The following is a 14,954-nucleotide window of genomic DNA, read 5'->3' as shown; positions in this document are numbered from 1 at the left end:
AACTGTGTCCCCTGTATTGGCAGGTGGATTCTTAACCACTGGGCCACCAGGGAGGTCTCCTAAACCACAATTTTAAAGTTAGTTTGTGTCTTTTAAAGTTTTAGCCCCATGAAAAAAGGGTTTGAAATGACGTCATGAGTTTCCATGATTCCATGTTAGTCGTACTTGATATGCCCTCCCAAAGCTTTCCAATAAAATGCCTAAGAAAAGGCACAAAAAAGACACCACCAGAAAATAAAAGACCATATGCTGTGGTCTAGTGCGAATTTCTGCTAGAGAGAATTTCCGTGAAAAGAAACACTGATGCATGTGCCCCCAGGGATAAAGTTACAAAATGGCTTTGATTGCCCCTTATTCTCTTTCCCCATAATTCTGAGATGTCTTTACTAGGGAAACAGGTGGCTACCTCTCTCTGCAAGGGGGCTGTTTTCTGTGATAGGCAGAGTTGTGTAAACTGTCCCACACCTGCCCCATCATTTCCCCTTTTATATCCTTTGGAAACTAAAACTCCAAGTGTGCAACACAGCCAGAAGAGAGGATGTGATTGGATTCACATTGCAGGTATTCATTGTCTCCATCCGAAGGTCCTAACTGGGTAGGGTGGAGTGTAGGTACACACACATTTGTATTCCTATTGTCTGAACGTTCCCCTACTTTATTTCTGTGCACCTAATCTGACAAAGAAATGTGTGGAAAATACAATAATTATGTCATGATTATTGCTATCAAACTGATTCTCCAAGTATTTATAATTACCCTACAATGTGAGTTCCTGGGCCACAGTCTTCAGACTCTCTTTGAGTAATGTTGATGTTAGGAGATGGCACATTTTGGGGGGAGGAACCCTAACATAATGCCAAAGTGTCGGAATTACTAACGCATATTTTATAATTCTAGGAATTAACGAGGTCACATTTGTTGCCTTTAATCCCTTGGGAGCAATTTGAAGAAGAAAAATGGAATCTAATCAAGGGCAATGTAGAAACATTGAAGAAGTAAATGGAGGGTTTGCAATTGCAATGGGAAAGGATTCTTTTAAAATCCACACCCAAATTTTAGGCCACTACATTAACATATATAGTGTTTAAAGTTGATTATTTTTGTATAGTAAAGGGGAAGAAGGAAAGGAAATTTTGCCCTAAAACTTATTGTCTAATTTTTTTTAAGTAACATTTATCTTTTCTTTCAGTTTAAAAATTAACATCTGCTTACTGTAGAGGACTTTTAATATGATAACACTGTATTACTATAAAATATTTTAAAATACGGTATAATACTATAATACAACTAATATTATATAGTACTTACAATACCCAGACATTATTCTAAATGCTTTATATACCTTAGCCATTTTGATTTTCACAACTCCTCAGATAGGTATTATTAGTCCCATTTATAGATGAGGGAATGAGTCTTAGAGAAATTAGTCAGCATGTACATATTTATGGTCTTTTGTCATTTATAATTTCCTTTTATTATCTTCTGTTTTTGAAGATCACTAATAGGTCTCCTTTAATTTTTTCAAAAACAGTGTTAACCTATATTTTTTCTAATTATCAAAGTAAGAAATGAAATGGTATTTTCAGATTTTCTTCTGTATATGAATGAAGAATTAACACTTCCTTTTCTCATCTCCATTTCTAGTCTTTGTTCATGTAATCTGGAATTTAATGAAATTGTTTTTATATTATATATTCTTTTTTCTTCCAGGATTACAATTTAATAAGCATATTCCATTTTGTAGTGAAGTTTACAATTCTTTAGATTTATCTCAAAATGTTTTCAATGCTGTTGCTAATTCTTTTACATCTTTTATTTTTTCCCTTTAATCTTGACTCACCTCTTAATCTTAAAGGTTATTGTTTGCTTGCTTGTTTTTAGGAGGATAGGTAAGTAAAATCTTTTAGGCCCTCACAGACATGAATTGTCTTTTGATTGCCTTCACATCTATTTGAGTGAATTTTTAAAATCTGGGTTGGAGCATTTCTCTCCTAAAAACTCTGAAGATGTTATTCCATTGTGTTCTGGCCCTTAGTGTTGCAAAAGAGACAGGGGACGCCAGCCTGGTTTTGGTTCCATTATGTACAACATGTTTGTTTTACTAAACACCTGTAAGGTTTTTTTCTATATCCATATAATTCTAAACTTTTTTCAGAATATGTCTATGCATGCATCTTTTTTAAAAAAAAGGAGGCAAGAAGCATACTGGTTAAGGACTCAAGCTTGGAAATCAAATAGCATAGATTGAATCTCAGCTCTGCTCTTGAATTGAGACCTTAGTCAAGTGACTCTCTCTAGCCTCAGTTTCCTCAACATCAAGTGGGATAATGATAGCACTCTACTGCTTAGGTTTGTTGTTAGGATTCAATGAAATTGTGGATGTGAAATGCATAGCACAATACCTGACCCATAGTAAGTGATATTATTATTGTTATTAGGCTTGTCTGGAACATGGTTTACCCTTTCAATCTTTATACTAACACAAAAGTCAAAGCAGACTCACGTGAATCATAGATCTTATTTCTCATCAAATTTTCCTAATAATTCCAAGGATAGAGGCAATCACTGGGTTGAAACAAAGCATTATTTCATGGAGGAGCCTGAAGTCATCAGAAGCTTGCAGAAGTTGGCCAAAATGTCTCCTTTTTTACACTTTGGGTTTTGGTTTTGGTTTTGAATTAACCAATGCACTTTGAACAATGTGTGTGGAAATCTTACTCACAAAAGGGACCATTAACCTCTTCCATTCCCCACTTCTTCATGTTTACACGGTTCATGGGAGTTATATTTGCTGACAATGTAGAAAAAGTAGAATAAACAGGTGATAGAGGATAATATTCTGGATATATATATATATATATATATATATATAGTTCCTACAATAGATGGGTGTATTCTCAGTATTCTAGTTGGTAAAGACCTTGGCTTTCTTAACAGGGAAAGAAAAGTGGTAAGAATCTAAACAAAACCTCTTACTTTCTGCAAAAGTGTAGGATGTGTGTTCTGAGGCAGGAAATAAAGGATGTGGCATCTTCTGCCTTGCTGTCTTTTTTTTTTTTTTAACATCTTTATTGGAGTATAATTGCTTTACAAGGTTTTGTTGGTTTCTGCTGTATACACTTTTTCTGGGGAAAGCCAGCTGCTGAGTTGTGAGTATACTCATGCAGCCTTGTGAAAAAAAACCACATTGAGAGGAACTTAGGCCTCCCACCAACAACCAGCACCAATCTGATAGCCAAGTGAGTGAACTACTTTTGAAGAAAATTCTCTAGTTCTAGTCCAGTTGAGTCTAGGCTTCTTCAGATGACTGTAGCCCCAGGCTGACATATTGACCACTTATGAGAGACCCCAAGTCAGAATCTCACAGCCAATCCCTCTCAAATTCTTTTTCTTTTTTTTTTAAATGGATAGACATATATTTTATTGTTTGTCACATCTCTTCATGACCTGGTATTTATACTACAAAGCTTTCTCTTCCTTATGATTAATTTTTGTATGTTATTCTTTTTTTTTCACTCTCAAATTCTTGACCCACAGAATCTTTGAGAAACAATAAATGTTTATTTTATTTATTTTTATTAATTTTGGGGGGATAAAATTAATATTATATACCATTTACATTTTCACATTTTAAAGTGTATAATTCAGTGGTTTTTAATAGTATATTCATGAACTGCACCCATCACCACTACCTAATTCCAGAATACTTTCATCACCCCAAAAATAAATCCTGTACCTCCTAATTCTTCCCCCCTGTTATCCCCTGAAAATCACTAATTTACTTTCTGTCTTTATGGATTTGTCTATTCTGGACATTTCATATAAATGGAATCATACAATATGTGTGGTGATTTATTATGCAGGAATAGATAACAATTACTGTTCTTTTAGTGCATAGAACAATTGACATAGAACAGATTCTTTTCAACCTAGTTTCATTGGCTTTGTAGTTAGAGACAGTCTCTTCCAGATTCTGAATAAATTGACATTCAGTCTTGTTATATTTTTCTTCCAGTTTTTTGTTTGTCGTTCCATAATAATTTTTGTGGAATTTTGGGAAAGGCCATGAGTGAGGCTGTGTATTAGTTATCCATTGCTGCATGTCAAATTACCACAACGGTGGCAGCTTAAAACCATATACATTTATTATCTCACTGCTTCTGTGAGTCACAGCTTGACTTAGTTGTGTCTTCTGCTCAGGCTACAATCAAGGCATCGTCTGGGCTGCATTCTCATCTGGGGGCTTGCTTAGGGAAGAATCTGCCCAAGCTCACTCAGATTTGGGGCAGAATTAATTTCCTTGTAGTTGTAGCACTGAGGGCTCCAGTTTCTTGTTGGCTATTCCAAGTGGTCACCCTCAGTTTCCCCACGGGTTTTCCCACCATGGCCACTTACTTCACGAAGCCAGCAGATAGAATCTCTAGAAAAAGTGTGCTAGCAAGATGGGGTCTCATAAAATGTAATCTAGTCATGGAACTGACATCCCATCATGTTTGCTATATTCCATTGGTTAGAAGCAGGTCACAGGTCCTGCCCACACTCAATGGGAGAGAATTACCCAAGATGTGAACACCAAGAGGCAGGGATCATGGGGCAAGGGGTGTGGACAGACATCTCCAGAGTCTGCCATAGACAGCAAACCAAATACCATTTTAAACAAGATGTGGGGAAAAGTCTTGCAGACAATCAAACTCTTTTCCATTTTACTTTAATTTGTTTCTAAAAGATTAGAATTCATTTGATGTTACTTTTACAGTCTATATTTACTCTCACATTTTATCATTTTTGATACAGGATTATCTAGTTTTCTTTCCACAAAAAAAGAGATTTTATTTTCTGAACATTGCTCCAGCTCAAAAATGGAAAAACTAATTGCAATCTAGAGCTAGCTTTAATAGCGCTGAGGTCTCCATATATTTACTCTCTTGAAAACCTTATGAGGCAATGTACCATAATGCTTATGAACATGGGTTCTGGAATTAGGAAAACCTGGGTTCAAAATCAGGCTCTGTCATTTACTAGCTGTGTCACCTAAGACAATGACTCAATTTCTTCATCTTAACATAGGAATAATAATAACATCTACCCCATGGGCTTATGAGTATTCAAGGACAGAATGCACGTAAAATGTTTAACACACCACCTTATATATTGTAAGCACTCTACTGATGCAAACTTATAATAACGATAATGACAATAATAATAATTATTGACCTAAAGAAGAGAGGTTTTTATTTTTATAAATTTATTTTTGGCTGCGTTGTGTCTTAGTTGCTGCACGTGGGCTTTTTCTAGTTGCGGCGAGCGGGGGTTACTCTACCTTGCAGTGTGCAGGCTTCTCATTGCGGTGGCTTCTCATTGCAGAGCACGGGCTCTAGGCGCGTGGGCTCAGTAGTTGTGGCTCACAGGCTCCAGAGTGCAGGCTCAGTAGTTGTGGCTCATGGGCTTAGTTGCCCCGTGGCATGTGGGATCTTCCTGGAGCAGGGCTCGAACCTGTGTCCCCCGCATTGGCCGGCAGATTCTTAACCACTGAGCCACCAGGGGAGCCCAAGAAGAGAGTTTTAAGAAGGAGGAAACAATAGACAGTATGGCCTAAAAGTCAAGTATGATAAGGACTGAAGGATGTCCAATAGATTCAGCAGCTGGAAGGTCATTGGTTTTCATGGGAAGAGCTGTACCAGTGGCTGGGGTTACGGCCATAACTGTACTGCACTGGAGGTGCAGAGGGAATGGGAAGTTAGGGGAAAAAAAGCAGAAGAGAAGGGCATTGGCTCTGGCAGGAGAAACTTTGAAGGAGGGACAACAGGGCAATATCTATGATATGCCCTTTGCTGCTACATGCTATGGGTAACAGGGTTCACCTCGCAAGAACAGTATAGCCAGCAGGTCCCCAAATTTGTGCAGGAGATTCAGTCTTTTCCTCTTTGGGTTAGTGCATTTCTAACTCTTTCTTATAAGAAAATTTTTTTAAATCCCAACTTCTATTTCTGGCTTCTCTATAGTTTGCTAAATTACAACTTGAAATATTTAAAGGTTTCCAGCATACATAACAACCTGATACAATAAATGCAAAAAAAGAAGCTGATCTGTAAGAGGCAGGGGAGATTCATAAAAAGTTACAACTTCCCAGCTGGCATGGGAATGAATGGTGGAGACTTTGAGCATTTGAGGGGAATCAAATGCAAGCCAAAGATGGTAGATTTAGAGGTTTTACTATTGCACACTAAATTGCAAACCCATTTGACATGAGACCAGCTATCAATATGGGTAAAATGTAGGAGCTGATGTTCATATTTTTTCTGAGCTAGTTAGAGGATTTATCTGTGTCGTAATAAGCTTTCTAAGCTGGAACAGTAGGGAAGATGCTTGAGTTTGTAATTTACTATTATTCCACCTAGCATTATATTTCGTGCCAGCAGTCACACTTTATCCGAGAGCTTTCTGAATAATTTCAGTTCATCAACAAGAAGGAAGATTAATTCCTCAATGGTAAGGGCCATGAGCTGAATGCTGTGCCTTTACCTTAAAGGGGTAGTGGATATATTGCATGATGTAGTATCTGGACATTTATAGAGCCAAGGAGCTCCTGAGTTCTCCCCCTTGAGAGTGCTTATGGAAGCTTTAATAAACTGTTACTGTGAGGCAGTAGAAAGGACCTGGGCTGCAGTCACAAAGTCCATTACTTACTGTGTGAACTGGGTCGCTTCATGCCCTCTCTAAGCCCATTTCCTCTGCTATGAAATGGGACAATTATATCAATCTCATGAACTGTGGTACAGTCGAATGAGATTCTGGGTATCTGGCATGTTGAAGGTTCAATAAATTCCTCTTGAATTTGGATTCCAGCACATCTACACTTTCTATTCAATAAATTGAATTCTTTCTGTGAATATACCCTGAGTAATAACTTCTAAGTTCCATTTCCCCAAATGTGGAGTAGTGAGTTACTTGTTCACAGTTACTGCTGCAGTTGTGCAGTGTGGTGAAGTGACATAATTTTGCTGCCCAGGAAGGCAGGAACCCTGGCTGTACCTCTAACCTACTGAGTGACGTTGAAAATGATATTGACTCTCTGAGCCTACTTCCTGATTTGTAAATTATGCCACAGGGTGGTTTGTGGTGTGGAACAAATACATTCTAAGTTTTCTTCTGTTTTGAATATTCCCAAGGTAGAAAAGAAAGTTCTTTCCATTCTGGGCTATTGAGTCATACCTTTGCTCATAGTAATTCACTAAGAAGCATTATTACCAGTAACTCTAAATGATTCCCACAGAAGAATTTAGCAGGTAATGAAGTCATTGACAATAAATGATTTGCTAACTAAAATGTGGTACAGTCCTATGAAGAAGATAATTTGTTTTATTATCATTTAGATGTATTAAAAGAAGGTCATTATCATTCAGTTCCTGAATTGTATTGCATGAATATTTGTTGATTTAGCAAATAAATAGATGCTTGCATTCTATACAGGCCACCTATGCAATAGTGTCAAACAGGAGCATGGGCTATTTGGACGTTAGAGGATGGGAGGGTCTGTGTTCTGATGCATACTGCTGTCCTGAAGTAACACCTTTGCCTGCAAAGATCCTGCAGGCTAATTTCAGCAGCTGGGAAACCGCCCGGCTGTCATGGGCTTTAAGGTACGCTGCTGCACGCATTCATCAGCAGGCACGCATTCATCAGCAGGCATCTGACTCTAGATCTAGGGGAGCTTGCAATGATGTGACCTCAGCCCCAATATGGAGCCTAATGGAAAGTGATAAGTCATAGATACATATCCAAATATTTTTGTCAGAATAAATGTGGGACTTGTATAAAAGTTGTATACACACACAGAAAAGAGTTACCTAGATCACACAAGGATCAATGCTGATCTTATTCAGGACCAACTACTGACACAGACTAGCAGGGAAATTACATAGAAGGAGTCCTTATGCTTTGAGGTGCTTGGGACATCTGCCCTGTCATGGGGTCCTCCTATATAGCCACCAAGCTCTGTAGTCAGCCAGACCTAGATTCAATTCCTACTGCTGCTTATTAGCTGTGCAGCTTTGGGCAGGTTTTCTTTTTTGTAACGTGAGGCTAAACATAGTACCTACCTCGCACATGGTGAATGTGAGAATTAAATGAGATAATGTGTATTATATGCTTTGTAAAGGGCTTTTCACTTAGTAAACCCTGAAGTGTTATAATTATTCATGATTATTTTGTTATTTTATTATAATAACAATTGGGGACTCAGAGAAAGTTGCCCAAGGTCAGACAGTTAGCAACTAACTGGTAGGGCCAGGCTGAGCACCCAGGTCTATCTGCCTATGATTATACCACGCTGCTGCAAAAGGGAGGTGAACGTGGTAACACCAACAGCAAAGGAAGAACAGGCTGACTAATTCTACTGTGGGACAGTCGATCCTGGGCAGAATCTTGTCCATCAGGAACAGAAGTGTCAATCTACAGCAATCCTTCCCACAGGCTACAGACTCTAAACCTGGGCCTCAGGGGCACTCCTGAAACCAGTGAAACCTAAGTGGACCTACTTGTGAACTGGGGTTAAAATTTAACAAAATAAACACTGAGCAGTGCAACAAGTATAGCTCCTTTATTTTGTATAACTTCTCTTTTGTCTTCCTCTGTGCTGCTGTCATACCCCCCGTTGACACGGTGTACTCTGTGAGGCAATCTCCTTCCAAGTCCCAAAATTCAGAGTGGGGCACAAATGCCTCTGGTTTTCCTTCTCACAAACTTTCTGGAGTTTTCTTTTGCACAGCCTTTAAGGTGCCAATTTGAAGCAAAGGTGGGCAGGGGAAGCCAGGGCCCTAGCATCTGACCTCTCGCCTATCTTTTCTTCTTCTTTTGGTTTAAGAAATTCATTTTCTATTCCTGTCTTATAGGAACTTTCCTTGGGTTACCTCTGAGTTCACTCTACCCACAGCTTAGAGAAAAACTATGTATTTTCAGACATATAATCATTGTCTCTTATTTAAAAAGGAGATTTTAGAATTAAAAATTTTTTTTTCTCTCTGCAACATTTGGCTTTCAAGTCTTTATCACTATTAAATTTTTAAAAACACTTTTGTTGGTGTGGTACTGACCTCCTCCTTCCCTAGGACAATATGACCCTTGACCTATCTTTAAGGCAGATGGATGCATGGGAAAGAAAGAAAATAACACCTGGATTACTCAGAAGTTACTGAGGAAATGATTGAAGATACTTAAAATACATTATCCCCATGACACTGGTGAAGATCCATGGTTATGCCATTAGGATGGATCTTTCCTTCATTCACTTGTGAATATTTACAGAGAGCCAACAGAGGCCAGGCACTGAGGATGGCAATAAACAACTTTCCCTCTTTTCACAGCCCAGACAATAGCACTGAGATCATCCACAGATATAGCTGTCTGATTTCATAGCGCCTTGGAGAAAGCCTTGCAGAAAATGAGTTGGTGTTTTTCTGGACTGTCTGTAATGAGCATAAAGATACTTGCTTTTTGAGGGACCATTGCATCAAGCCCTCTGTTCAGGGGTGCTATATCCCAACCCTGTCTACATTTGTATTGGTTATTTATTTTTGCCATGATGGTGATGGCTTGCAGGGTCGGTAGAATGGACACTTCCTTCTAAGGTGCCTTCTTATAAGCACTTGCTCTCTGTTTGCTATTGAAAGAGCATCTTGGAATACAATTATACAATCTCAAATGAATAGTTAATGGGATGAACTAGAAATACAGGAGGTTTTTACGATGGTGATTCATGTCCTGCCAGTTTAGGAGTTGTTTTAACCACAAAAACACCTGAACTTATCACAGAATTAAAAATCAAGAAACCTGGATTTGAACTCCGACCCTGCGTCTAGTTCTTGACATGGGGTAAGTTACTTTACCTCTCAGAGGTTTCGTTTCTTTATCTGGAAAATAAACACTTGGACTAAATGGTCTCTAAGGGCACTTCCAGCTCTACCAGACTGTGCTTCTTCAGCATAGGTGTTTTTCTTCTTCAGGAACTTTGTGTGGAGCCAGGATGTGGTCTTGCTGCAATCTTCTCTGGTTGTATAATTTTTGGGGATTGGATAGATTGTTGTCATTTGTCAATTTTCTAGTTTCATTTTCTGGACACTGGTAAGACATACTCCCACCAGTCTTGTATGGGAAAACATTGAACATTGAAATCTTACCATGTACCAGGCACTATGCTAAGCACTTTATAGGCATTCTTATAACAATCCTATGAAGTAGATATCTTTTATTCTGTAGTTTATAGAAGAAGAAACTGAGGCTTAGAGAATAATTTGTCAAGATCATAAGCTAAGGATTTCCCTGGCATTCCAGTGGTTAAGAATCTGCCTTCCAATGCAGGGGGCGCGGGTTTGATCCCTGGTCGGGGAACTAGGATCCCACATACCACAGGAAAACTAAGCCTGCGTGCTCTACAGCCCACGTGCTGCAACTACCGAGCCCATGCGCTGCAACTACTGAGCCTGTGCGCTCCGGAGCCTGTGCACCACAACTAGATAGAAACCCGTGCGCTACCATGAAGAGCCCGCGTGCTGCAGCTAAGACCCAACGTAGCCAAATAAATAAATAAATAATTTTAAAAAGAATAATAATTAAAAAAAAAAAAAGACTCTGTGCTCTCAATCCAGGGGGCACATGTTCAATCCCTGGTAGGGGAACTATTGATAAGATCCTGCATGCTGTACGGCGCAGCCAAAAAGAAAAAAAAAATCACAAACTAATTACAACCAGGGCCAAGATTCTAATGGTGAGTCTCTCTGGCTCAAAGCCAGGCTCTTGACCTCTAAGTTATCTATTTTGTGCACCAGTTCCTTGGGTGACACCTGATCAGTCAAGGATCCAGGATCCTGAGCAATGAAGCTTATCCAAGTGCTCTGACCAGTGTGATAGCAATGCTAAGCCCGCATGGAAATGAGCAATACTGTTTTCAGAATAAGCTTATCATGTAAAGGTGTGACTTCGAGGAAGGTGGGACCTATGAGCACATACCATTTTCTGACAAGACCTCTAAATCAGAGGTTCCCAAACCCCAGGCCACAGACTGGTACCAGGCCACGGCCTGTTAGGAACCGGGCTGCACAGCAGGAGGCGGGTGAGCCAACGCTGGCATTACCGCCTGAACACCCCCACCCCATCCATGGAAAAATTGTCTTCCATGATACCGGTCCCTGGTGCCAACAAAGTTGGGAACCGCTGATCTAAATGTGTGTTGCTGAGCAGAGATGGCCAATCAACCGTGTGCTTCTTTTTTTTTTCTTTCTACTGTGATTTCTTATTCCTCATGAAGGTACATTTATTTGAAAACCTCTCCTCTATGTTTGGCTAGTAAGAAAGTTACAAAATGGAAATGCCTCTCTTGGCCCCTTTGGCCCTCCTGGAGCCATACATATCTGTTGCCAGAAGCAAACAAGTCTTTCAAAGCAAGCAAGACTCTGAGGCTGTTTTTTTGTTTTGTTTTTTGTTGTTGTTTTTGCTTTTGTTTTTTAGTTTTTTGCTCCTTTAGGCTTTTAGTCACACAACTAGAGCTTAGAATTGAATTTCACCCACAGCACACTGTAGAACAGTTTGCAAGAACTCCACCGGGAGGCCCCTGGCAAAGGATGTGTCTGGGGCTTGGTTCTTCTTAGTTCACACTGATGTTGCTACACAAGCCAGTTCCTGCTATGGGCTGAGAAGGGAGGGCATCCATCACTTTTCAGCAGCTCTTGTTTCTAAGTGGCTGTTTTGGGAGGGAGCCCTTTGGAGTTGGAAGAAATACTATTTTCTATTGCCATTTGTTTGGCTGTGGCAATAAAGAAAATTTCCACTGACATGAAGAAGCCATTCTAAATATTTTAATAGATGGGAATGGCTGCGCTAGAATGATCAAAACACCAAAGTAGTGATAGCAAGTATAATCACCAACATTTATGGAGAATTTTGCAGGAGCTTTGCACATTATCTAAGTAAATTCTTTCACCAGGCTTGGGTGATAGATATTATTATCTCCATCATGCAGATGATGTGTAGAGAGTTTAAGAGACTTCTCCGAAGTTGCAATTCCTGTCACTAGGAGAGCTGAACTAGAACCAGGGTCTCTCAGAATCCAAAGCCAATGATTTAGGCTACTGTGCAGACTACCTGCTTCTAAGTTTGAACTTTTTACATTGATTACATGTTGAAATATTTTGGATGCAATGGGTTAAAGTATATTATTAAAATTGATTTTACCTGTTTCTGTTAATTTTTTAGGATGGCTACTAGAGACTTTAAAATGACATAAGCCACTCCCATTATGTTTCTATTGGACAGTGCTAGACAAGGGATTAAATGACAATGGAGATGCAACTGGAGAAGTTGATTGGATCCTAAGCTTGGAAGGCTTTGAAGAACATTTACAAATCACCCTGAGAGTGCCAAATTTTGCCCACAACTTATAGAAATATACAATGTCTTCACTCAAGGTTCACGGCTTTTATATTGCCTGGTAAGTATAACTTTTAACGTGTCAACATCCACAATTATTTGAGCCAGTCACCTTTTCCAGTTCTTTGTTTATTGTGTTTTATGAAGCAGTTAAATATTTGGAAAAAGCTACCAAGAATGAAGGTAAGGAAAGAAGAGGGCCCAGTAGTGCAAGGGGATTAGGAGACAGTTGTGTCATTTCCATCTAAAAGCGATGAAAACAAAGGCACCAAGCCATTAAAATGCAGGGTGTGCTCTCTGGCAGGCCTTTGGCAAGAGGCATAACTACTTACTTAAGTGGGTCACAGCCTGACTGTTAATTTCCATTCATGGAATTTGTTTCATTTTCAGGTGTCTCAGTTAGCTCCAAGGTGATGCTTTATAAATAGTTGTGAGGGCATTGTGGAGGTAGTCAGAATTTCCAGAGTGGTCATCATTAACTTCTTTTTGTCAGTGTTTCTCCACCTTCCGATGAGGCTTCAGCAGAATCCGAGCTCTTCTCCTGGAATCAACCAGCAAGCGGTTATCAGAATTCTCCAGCCACTCCTGGATACCACTGCCAACAAGCTGGAAAGAATTGTGCAGGGGAAATGCCAGCCTTGCTGAATCAAGCAACTTCTTCAACCCAGAGTTGACTGGTAATTATCATGGTGGCATTCATGGGGCTGCAGGGGGTTCCACGAGCCCAGACCCGGCTCCACCATATTTGCTCAGTCCAGGGTATTGAAATGTTTCAACTCCAGGCAGAGAAGAGCCGGCAGAGGCAGGCTATGCAGGCAGCAGTTGTGGTACTAGCCCTCTGAATTCTGGGGTTCTTCTGGTGTGATTGGATTGTGGATAAAAGAATAAGAGCTGACGGTTGATAAAGGCTGTGCTACCCACAAGCTCATGCTTTTGATTCAGATCTAGTCTGGATGAGGATGAGTGGTCCAGTTTGGAGAGTCCCCAAAGTAACTCTAATATGGAAGTTTAGTTGAAGCAGGGCTTTGTAGTCAAATGAATTGAAGTTTAGCCATGATTCTTCAAGTTAACAGCTGCATGATCTTGGCCAAATCACTTCACCCCTCTGAGCTTCAATTTCCTCATCTGTCAAATGAGCATATACAAACTCCCTTCTGGGGTTGTTGTCATGCTTAACTGAGATGTGCATGTAAAAACACCTGGCCTCCAGCATAAGGAATGCAATGAATCATTCCGACTTTTCCCCTTTAGTGTGTTTTATTATTAAAGCCTTAATATAAATAAATACCTTCCTTGTGAAACCAAATTCCAACCTTTGGGGATGATCATGCTTACTCTAGATTTTTTTTTTTGACTACTTGACTTTGGAGATTGTTCACTTTTAATGATGGTGGTAGTGATAATGATGATGATGATGAGTACTTATCTTTTATTCAGTACCTACCCTGTGTTAAGTGCTTTTCCTATATTATCTCATAAAATCATCATAATAACCCCGTGAGGCATGTATTATTATCCTCATTTGCAGATGAGGAATGAGGTTAAGAAAGATTAAGTGGCTTGCTCAAGGTTATAAAGTTAGGTAGCAGAAGACCTGGGACTTAAACCCAGGTGTGAGTCCAACACTATCATTCTTAACCACTATGTTATATTGTATCCATGCTACTAGTTCACCTCATTTTTCCTCAAACCAAGAGATTTTCTGTGTCCACAAAAGGTATAAAGGGTGCGTGAAGAAGGAACTCTTCCCAGTTTTAAATATCTTTTATAGTTTAAACTTACTTGATATCTTATTGAAACAAAAATTTTAATGGAAAGACAATCAAGAAGTCATTTTGATGAAAGAAAATTGAATTTCTTATTCTCCATAGACATTTAGAGAATAAATGTAATTCTGTGGAGAAAAGAAAATAAATTATGTTTAAACCAGAGTTTGAAAGAACTAATTATAGAGATATACACAATTTAGAAATAATTGTAGTACTTAAGGTTTATGAAAATGCTCGAGATTTTGTAGACATGAAAGCTTGTTTGTGTTCTTTTAAGATTCCAAATGTTACTTTTGTGTAAGAGCTCAAAAGTTACGTAATACTCACCTGCTCTCATATCACAAGATATGAGAATATTAGATAAATATGAGAAATTTGAGAATATGAAAAAAATTCAGAAATTAAAGTAAACAAAGCTATTTCTGAGGCCAAAGAAATAGTACTTCATATAATTGAGCATTTTTCATGGTGTGGGTGGGGAGGCACTCCTATCTGTTGAGTTGACACCATTCAAGGCTGTTATTTACTGCTGCCAAGAGGGTTTTATTAGAATTCTTTTTCTTGGGTTTTGCTCAAAAGAACAAATGCCATTCTAATGCCAATATTTTCAAATGACATTTATTGCTTAGATTTACTTTTCTAAAATTTGCCCTCTCTTTCTTAAATAAAGGTATGTCTCTCTCTAGGATACTAAAAGCCGTAATTTTTTTTTATTGAAGTATAGTTGATTTGCAGTGTTGTGTTAGTGTCTGGTGTATAGCAAGT

General features: G+C 39.0%; 1 protein-coding gene across 3 annotated transcripts in view; it reads left to right on the top strand.

Annotated features, from left to right (window-relative positions):
- The window catches only part of NDUFB6 (NADH:ubiquinone oxidoreductase subunit B6), a 105,255-nt gene that overhangs the window by 33,150 nt on the left and 57,151 nt on the right, over window positions 1–14,954 (top strand). The window contains exons 4-5 of one of the 3 annotated variants that reach the window (XR_011377546.1): window positions 12,307–12,481; window positions 12,914–13,097. The gene's annotated coding sequence lies outside the window, so the exon portion shown is untranslated. Of the gene's footprint in view, window positions 1–12,306; window positions 12,482–12,848; window positions 13,098–14,954 lie in introns of those variants that run through there. The other 2 variants (XM_060301029.2, XM_030832665.3) reach the window with 2 other exon arrangements.

This window comes from Globicephala melas, chromosome 6 (genome assembly GCF_963455315.2).
Source record: "Globicephala melas chromosome 6, mGloMel1.2, whole genome shotgun sequence".
In the NCBI taxonomy this organism is placed as follows: Eukaryota; Metazoa; Chordata; class Mammalia; order Artiodactyla; family Delphinidae; genus Globicephala; species Globicephala melas.
This window is presented reverse-complemented; position numbering and strand designations above follow the sequence as displayed.